The following is an 8,997-nucleotide window of genomic DNA, read 5'->3' as shown; positions in this document are numbered from 1 at the left end:
CCGCGCCAACGTGGCTTTGATCGTCTTCGGACAACTGGCCTGCCCCGCTCCGCGTGGCCATGCAGTTGTGTGGGCCCCAGGCCTGTGGCCGGGGACAGCAGAGACCAACAGGTTCCAGGGGCGCTCCCGCTGCTGCTTCGTCGCTCTGGAATGCTGGAGAAAAGCAGGCTGGGCCGTGAGGGCCGCGGAGGCCGGGTCTAGGTCCTGGCCGTGGTGTTCCAGGGTGATGCGCCTCCCTTGCGGTGCCAGGGGCCGCTTGACCGACCCCGGGGCCTTGGGAGCCGGAGGAGGGAATCTTGGGCCTCGGCGACCTGGTGCGCACCCCGGGGCAGGAGCAGGGCGCGGGCCCGGCCGCGCTCCTCGCCCACCCCGCCGGGGTGCTCCAGCCTCCGTCCCAGGCGGGAGTTTGGCTCCGTTCACCGCATCGCCTTCCCATCCCCCTAAAGCAGGCGCTGAGACTCGCTGGTGACCCCGTGCCGTGCCCCGAGAAAGAAGCTGGCGCTGCGGCGCTCTGTGTGGAGACAAAAGGCTTCGGCGCTCAGGCTCCTCCGGCCTCAGCCGCTGCGCGTTTCGCACCCGCTTCCACCTTTGCAGAGAAGGCGGGAGCAGGTGAAAGTGTCTTTGTAGGGGTGGCTCGGAGTAGAGAGCCTTGAGTGACCCCCCCCCCCCCAAATTGGACACCTCCAGAAATTGGACATACTCACCGCCCAGAAATAGAGTCTGTCCCCAATACCCCCCCCCGCCAGCCCCCATCCAACCACCCTCCTGTAAAGGGGTCCCCTGGCTGCTGGCTTTTTCCTCCTAGTCTCACAGCAAATCACTTGGCAGCTGGAAAACGCTTGCTCCGCTATCGACCTGCAGAGGTTACCTCTTTCCCTAAAAAACGACTCTGCTTTTCCATCTACTAGATCCGAGGGAGAATTCACTGGTTTTATCATTTAAAAAAGTCTTTAAACTCTCTCTGGGTGTGAGATGTGGCGGGAACGCGGGGAGACTCCTGCTTCCCCGCCCGGACTCCCAGCCGCACCTGGAACGCTAGTCCTGCGAAGAAGAAACGGTCTTTCCCTGCAGTCTATCGTTTCGGGATTACAAATAAGCACCGCGGAGCCAGCAATACCCCCGGCCCAGGACTATTGATAGATGATAGGAGCGATATTCAGAATCGATCGTTTAATAGGCAGACGTCATCGATCACGTTCAATTCCCTGACAGCACTTAATAATATAATTAAGATGAAAACTCAAGAGGTAGTGGAGGCAGCCGGTATTGATAGCGTCAAAAAAACTGCATTCTGGATATGATGGTGGGAAGGAAAAGGGCCTTTGGAATATATCACCCCCTTCCCAAAAGGTCTTCTGGGCGCTCCAGAGGTGGGAGCCCTTTCGGCCCGGCCCCCTCCCGCAGTCACACACCTTTCCTCCCCCCACCCCACCCCCCCACACACCACTAATCCCCAAAGAGTAAGACCGCTCCTTAGAAATGGTATCCGGAAGGATAAGGAGAAATAGGGCTTGGCTTGGGTGTGTTTCCTGGGTTTAGGAATCTTTTTCAAATCCATCCCTTTAGCCTTGAATCTGAAGGGGAAAAAATGTTCCGGGAGACCTAGGTATGCAGGTCGTTTGGTTCTTTTCCATACAATTAACTTGCTCGGCCCTGTTTTCAAAATTACATGTAAATCACTGAACGTAGGCAGGTCTGCGGTCCACACCCCCCTTGCAGTTCAGCTGCCTGTGAACCTTTCTAATACTGCTTCCCGGTCAGAATTCTGGGCCTCGGGATGAAAACCAAAACTTCACATGAAGAGTAAAAGCAGAGGGACAGGGTCCATGCTCTTTGCCTCGTGGGTAGAGCTGACTGTCAGAGCGGCTAAAATTATTTCAAAGAGTGGAATATTAATCAAATCAATCAGACCTGACAAATGAGAAATATTTGAAAGTCAGTGGTAATTTACTACTTTGTTATTAGTTAAGAATCATCTGCCTTGTAACAGTAATTAATAATACTTAGAAGGGAACCATTTGGAAACCACCACCCCCCCCCCCCCGCCATTCTTTTTCTTTTCCTCTTTCTCTTAAGGAAGGAAAGAGAGAAAGGAAGCAAATGAGTGATCAGTAGAGACAGGAAAACCAGTGAGCCGGCTATGGGGAGAACAAAACTGGAAAATATAAAAGAAAGGGGAAAAAAAAGATTAGCCCCCTGGGAGGTCATCAGGAAATAAAGAAAATATAGGAGGAGGGGTAGGAAATCAGAAAATGAATTCTGTAACCATACCCCCAGGAGCGGGCTAGCTAAAGGTTGAATTTCAAATGGTCCAGAAACCCCATGAAAATGAACAGTGCTGCTAAAAAATCTTGAAAGTAGCCCAGCTCCGAGTCAAGGCAGAGCCCAGGGTATTGTCTGTGGTGCCCTAGTTAACAATGTGTTTCTTTACAGCCCAGGAGCAGACGTGTGCAGGCTCTTTCCCCAAATTCCATCCCCGGAGACCCGACTGGCTTTCATGTTGTGCTGTTAACTGTCCCCTTGGTCACCGACGATCCCCTCCCCCCAGCCTTCCATTGATTATTAGATGGTCTCAGCCCCACCTAAACAACACACCAAAATAATGACTTGTTGAAAAACTATAAATCATTTTAGTGTCTGAGCTTAGAAACCAACCCACTTTAGTCAACAGGCTTGTTGTGAAAAGGTAAAGAAATTCCAACCTTCTGCTCTGGCAGGAAATGCGCCTACTAACCTAAACTTTTATTGGCTGGATGGGGGCATTTTTCAGGGTTGGCAAAAAAAAAGGATGGTGAGGGAAAAAGATAATAACTTGGGCAAACTTTATCTGGTCTTTATTATAATCCCCAGTCTTGTGTCACCAAGCTCAGGCTGGGTCTACAAAAGGTATCTAGAGAAGGAGATATATTGGTCTCTAAATTAAAAGATTCATTTGATATAAGAGGTTAACTGAAAGTCCCTATACCATGACTGGTTTCAGCAAATGCCACTGTCCAGTCAGCACAAAGGCAGTTCAAAGAAACCTTAAAAACACACGCAGATACAGACACACAAACACATTCGCCCACTTAAGCTGCAAACGCAGTTCTTTTTTCTTTGTTGTTTCTTCTGTCATTACAAACCCCCTGCTTCTTTCTAGGTGGCTGGGATGGGTGGCTCCGCCCTGGCACATGCAGCTGAACTTGGCCATTTTGTAGCTTTTGCTTTTATTTAAAGAATAAGGGCGGGGGAGAGAAAGTAAAAGGGGGGAAGTGAACTAATTGAAATAAAGCAGAATATGTTTCTGTAAATGACGAGCATGGAGGACAGAGAGAGACGTGGATGGAGGAAAGGAGCGCTAGGATGAAAATAGGCAAACTGTTTGGAAATCGATGGAGTTTCAGTGATTAGTCTAAGGACCCAATAGGAGTCTGGCACAGTGTGAGGTTGTGAAGAGCGGACCTTGAGTGAATATTCGAGAGGGAAGCAGGGAGAAGACAGGGCCCAGATCCGGGCAACAGCAAACTATGGAGATGCTAATGAGGGAAAAATTAACCTTCGGGCTGGGTCTGTGACATGGGCCCTGCGTTGAATGCTTGACCCAGGGGCTGCAAAGGGGCTGCAAGCGGTTTTGCTCTGCGCCAGCGAAATGAGATAATCGCCCTGCAACCCAGCAGCCTTGGTGCAAACAGGCTCTGAAACCCTGTTGTGGAGGGTGGACAGTAAGAGCACCTCCTCCAAAGAGAAGGAAAACAAATGACAAGCAACCAGAACCACGACCAGGCAGAGGGAGCAAACCTAGGGGCGTGGGGCACCTTTGCCCAAAGTCCGGAGCCCCTCCAGGCTGGCACTTTAAAGAAAACGGAGGAGCAGGGCCTGGGGAACGAGAAATAGCTTCATCTTTGTTGCTCCAGGCTGTCACCAAAGGCCCAGATAACTGGGGGTAAATGGATTTTATCGCCAGGGCTGTGGCCACTGGGCCTGCAGAGTGTTGCTTAGCCTGAGAAAATGTCTGGGGGGCGGCGGGTGGGAGAAAGAGGGATAAAGAACGGAAATTGAAGAGGACAGACACTAAAGCAAATAAAAAAATTCAAAGGGACATTTTAAAAGTGGAGTGCCTGTGGTTACACGTCATAGACACCCAGACCTTAAAAAACACCGGGATTTTATTAAACAAACAAGCCAACAACCAAGCACACATCAAAACTCCATTAGCTTCTGCTGTCCTAGGGGAAGGGGGTTTGAAAGGATTGTGGGGTTCTGCGAGGGACCCTTCTGGCAGAGGTTTCTCTCTCTCTCTCTCTCTCTCTCTCTCTCTCTCTCTCTCTCTCTCTCTCTCTCCCTGCGTTTTCACAGAAACCCTGAGCTCCCTGATGCAGAAGGGGCCTCGCAGAAACTATACAGGGAGGGCTCCCTGTTGGAGGCGGAAGGGTCGTATTTCCAAGTAGAGACATCAACAAACCGCAATCTTAGTGACAATGACAGCGCAAAATTATGTTTAATGTTGCCAGGGGGAAAGGGGAAATATAAAATTAGTGCAGAGAAAATGTTTCCCAGACCTTCCTTCCAATCAGGGCAGAGCCTGTGGGCGGGCACAGCTCGGGTGGAGGCAAAGGTTCCTGCCGCCCCAGGTGCCCAGGAGGCCACGGAAGCTTCTGGAGAGAGGTTCATGACACTCCACCCAATCACTTCACTTGGTTCAGAATCTTTTTTTTTTTTTTTTTTTTGAGACCACAGGATGTTGTAGACGTCCATCCTGGTAGAGATGACAGTTGAACGACTGGCCTGGTCAGTCCCAAAGCCACAGTGTTTTTAAATTAGCCAGGAGGCGGTGAAGGGGTGGCTGGGCCTGGAAAGCAGACTAGGAAATGGGGGGGGGTCTTTGCGCAGCCCCTCCCGTCCACCCACCTTCCTTTCAGGGAACCTGGGTGGCTGTCCGGAGAGGATGCTGGGGGAAGTAAGAATTATTGAATATATTAGCAAGCCCCTCTTTGGAACTTGCTATCAGCTGCCGGGTACAGGTGGGCAGGACCCACAACCTTCTCATGAGCCCCCAGTCTCCATAGGTGCACCCCCACCAACAGCCAGGGTCAAAGGCAGGAAGACGGCTGCTAGGCAGCCAGAGGATTGCCTGAGAAAGCCAGGCAGTGGGAACAGTGGCATTTTCGAGGAGGAAGCAGTTTCTGGTCAATGCAGGAGATTATTTCCTAAGATGCTTTATTTAAAGAGACAGATGAGAGATGCGGAGTGGGGGGGGGAGAGACTATACCCCCTATCTCTGTCCTGTTGTGGTTATAAAGACTATAATTTGCCTTTGTCTGGAAACCACTGTATCATTGTGGTTATTAACATAGTTTTCCTTCTTAGTGTCAGGTAAGGGGAAGAGGATGAATGGAAAAATTCATTTTCAAATAATACAAATTAAAAATCAATGTATTTTTAAAAACTAAATCTGGCTGGTAAAGGCAGGAGAGGAGAGACTGCAGTCAGAGCGAGACAGGGGAAAAACAGAAAACTGTGTGATTTTTTACAAAAAGACGAACCTGTGCAGGGTAATCAAGAAAAACACGTTGGGAAGCCATTGACATGTTGTGTGTGGTGGTTGCAAGACTCCAGGAAAAATGGGGACGCAGCTATAGGTGGGGGCTGCAGTTCTACACTTTGATTTTAGCAACAAGTATCCAAAGATCTAAACTAATTGATTGTCAAGTTCCTTGGCCCTTCTCCAAAGAGCAATATAGATTTAATTGTATGTTGCTTAAAACTCCATCTCTCGAACAGTGTGAAACATGTAATAAAAGTCATAAACCCTATCGGGGATCCCCCCCCCACACACACACACACAGATACACAAGCACAAATACCCAACTGACACTTGGAAATCTTAGCTAATACTCCTAATGGGTTAAAAAACAAAACGGCCTCTGAGAAGGGTAGCCACATAATAAAATCTAAACCGTTCATCCATTTTAACTCATTCAAAAAGAACCTGCGGTTGTGGGTGGGATGCTTTTCAGGGGAGGGGTCCGGGGGGGGGAGACCCCCACATCAGACGTCCGACTGGTTCAAACGCGGTCCAGCTAAACCGCACTCCCTCACAGAGACGCAAGCCCTGGCCTTCCAAAAGCCACCAGAAATGTGTCTCCCCGGGAAGCCGGGGCTGAAAGTTGCAGCCGCACGGCCTGGCGGGCGCGCGCTCTCCTCGCTCTCGCTCGCGGAGAGGCTGGGACGCCACCGGCAGCGCTGCCGCTCTCAGCCCGGCTTCCCCCGAGGGAGACGGGCGACTGGCGGCGGGCAGAGCGCTCCAAATCGGCTCTGCGAACCCCCCCCCGCCCCTCCCAGGCAGCCTCCCCGCATTGTCCGCCGTTCTCGGGACCCCCGTGGCTGTTGGCGTCTAGAACCGGCCCCCCGTGTCCCCCCTCCCCTGGCCCGGGGCATCTCGGAGCAGGGACGAGCCCCGGCCCCGCCTCCGATTCGATCCGAGATCAGGCGCTGCCGCCAAGTTCGCCGCCGTGCCCTGGCGTGGCCACGCGGGCCGGCTGCAGGCGGAGATCTGTAAAAACCCACGTGAGCCGCCCCCTCCTCCCGCTGCCCGCGGCCCCTGACACGGCTGCATTGAAGCCCGCCCGGAGGTCCCCGAGGTCTCCGAGTGTGACAGTACTCAGCATAGCGGGTAGATGGCACAATTTTCTAACATTTAGAGAGAGGAACCCACGCTGGGAGCAATAAGTCCATTTAAAAGCCCTTTATTTAAAAGGAACAAAGATAAGTGACAAGCGAAGCACAGAGACATCTCAATGAAATTTCCAAAGAAGAAAGAGAAATCAGAGGCCAAAGCAAATGCGAACTGGCCTTGATGGAACAGGCCAGCACTTTCCTCCCCCTCCAAGAGAAAGATAAAAGACAAAAAGAGAGAGGGGGTGGTCACTGGGGCCGTGCGCATTAACGCTCACAGTCCAAACCAAATTCTAAAAATCCACAGCCACAGAAACTTTGAAATGGCCGGGTGGGCTCTGCCGGGGCAGGTGGGCAGAAACCTGGGCTGCTCAGGGGACGCGTCTTGGAAGTTCTGCCTCCGTCTTCAGGCTACACTCTAACCTTGCATAACAGCCGCCTCTGCTTTGGCTTGGCGGGGTCCAGGGAACCCAAGGGGAGCGGACACGCAAGGCTCTGGGCACAGCCGGGGCCCCTCCGCGGGCCTGGGGACCCACGGCCTCCGTGGCCGGCCGCCTCCCCTAGAATGGTACCCAGGGCTGGGCGGCAGGCCCAGCGAGGATCCCACGACCTAAGATTCGGTCAAAGCCAGGGCCCTCAGGAGTCCCCTCGCAGACTCAGGAACAACTGTGACCCTTTCAAAACCAAGCGTGGCACAAGGGCGTCCACTGAGGTCTCCCAGCAAAGCCCCGGCAGGCCGCACGTCACCGTGCGCTCTCGCACCGCCACCACCCGCTGCCCACCTCTCAACCTACGTGCCAGGTCCCCCACGCCAAGCCACCACGAGACCCGCAGGCCGAAAAAAGGGACAGCAGAGGGGAGGGGGCCGTGGTCCTCCAGCTCGGTCCAGGCCCGCCAGGCGGGCGGAGGAAGGGGCGAGGCGGCTGGCGCCCGCAGGGGACCAAATGATTGTATTTGGGTGGGTGCTCGCCGACATATTTGCTGAGTAAACCTCCCTCGCTGTGCCGAAGGCGAATCCCCGTTGATAAATCCATCATTACCGTTCGGATTCAGGGAGGCAGCCGCGCCACTAAATTCATCTTACATTTGTAGCGCTTTAATAGACATTTATTAAATGCTTTTAGAGAGAGGCATGGGGCGCGTGATTACATCCTAGTTATAGACAGAACATAAAGACCCACGTTAACACCCATTTGCAGGAAGGAAGGAAGAGGCGGGGAGGGGGGAGTAAGGCCGAGGGATGAAGCAAGGGGAGGCCAGGAGGGGGGGGGGCTGGCGGGCGGGGGCACAGAGCCTGGGCGTTATGAGCCAGGGCTGCCTGGCGGGGAGCGAGGGGAGAGCCGCGGGAAGCCGCGGGCCGCAGAGGAGAGAAGTCCCCGCTGGCCTCGCAGGTCCCTAGGCATTCCCTTCCCTTGCACCCCTACCCCACACGGTGTGGGGGGCTCGTGTTCTCTATGCCAGGGCACAAGGGACGTCCGCGCTGCCTCTGACGACCCCTTTCTGCCCCCACCCCTCACATTCATCCTTCACTTTATTCCAGTCCTCTCCAACTGAGATTCCTTGGATCAGCCAAACTAGGGAGAGAGGGAAGGGACCCCCGCACTTCAAGGCCCTAAGAGCTGCTTTAAAGCATCCTCTCTGGCTCAGCCACCCCCAAACCAGTTAGCCAGAGAGCTGAGCCAGGCCTCCCTCCGCACAAAGCAGACGCCTGGCCACGGGGTGGGATGGCCTCGGCGCTCCAAGGGTTCCCTGGCCTGACACGCTCCGCTCGTGGATCCCTCCTCCGCCCGGTGCCACCTTTGCACCTCTGACCATCTTGGACCTTGGGGACCTGCTCTGGGCTTGTCCCGCGCCCCCGCACCTCAAACGCTGGGAGCTGGGCCTGCAGGAGTGTCTGGGCCTCCAAAGGGCCTAAGGCCTTCCTGGTCACCCCAGGGCCTCGCCTAATAGGCCCAGTCCCCGAGCTCCGTCAGTTCTGCGCGCGTCCTCGCTCCCCGGGGACGCCGCCACCGACCTGGACCCGGAGAGCCCGGCCAGGACTCCTGGCCCTCCCTGGCTCCTGGTAAGGAACACTTCCGCTATCTCAAAGTTGCCGTAAGAAAATAAATACAAGTGACACTGTGCTGGGCCAAAGCTCATTAGTTCGTTGTCCAGGCCTAATAAAGGAACAGAAGCGCAAATTATAGAGTTCAGCTTCAACACACGCTCTGTCACCCGAGATCAGCGTACCTCGAGCCTGATTCCAATTGCTGCGAACTTACTGCGCAGTTCGCCCCCCACCCCCCTGCTCGCGAGCAGGAGGTTGGGTGGGAAAATATAGTCCCAAAGAGGGTAATGATCAAG

Source organism: Rhinolophus ferrumequinum, chromosome 28 (genome assembly GCF_004115265.2).
Source record: "Rhinolophus ferrumequinum isolate MPI-CBG mRhiFer1 chromosome 28, mRhiFer1_v1.p, whole genome shotgun sequence".
Taxonomy (NCBI): Eukaryota; Metazoa; Chordata; class Mammalia; order Chiroptera; family Rhinolophidae; genus Rhinolophus; species Rhinolophus ferrumequinum.
Note: the sequence above shows the minus strand (reverse complement) of the source record.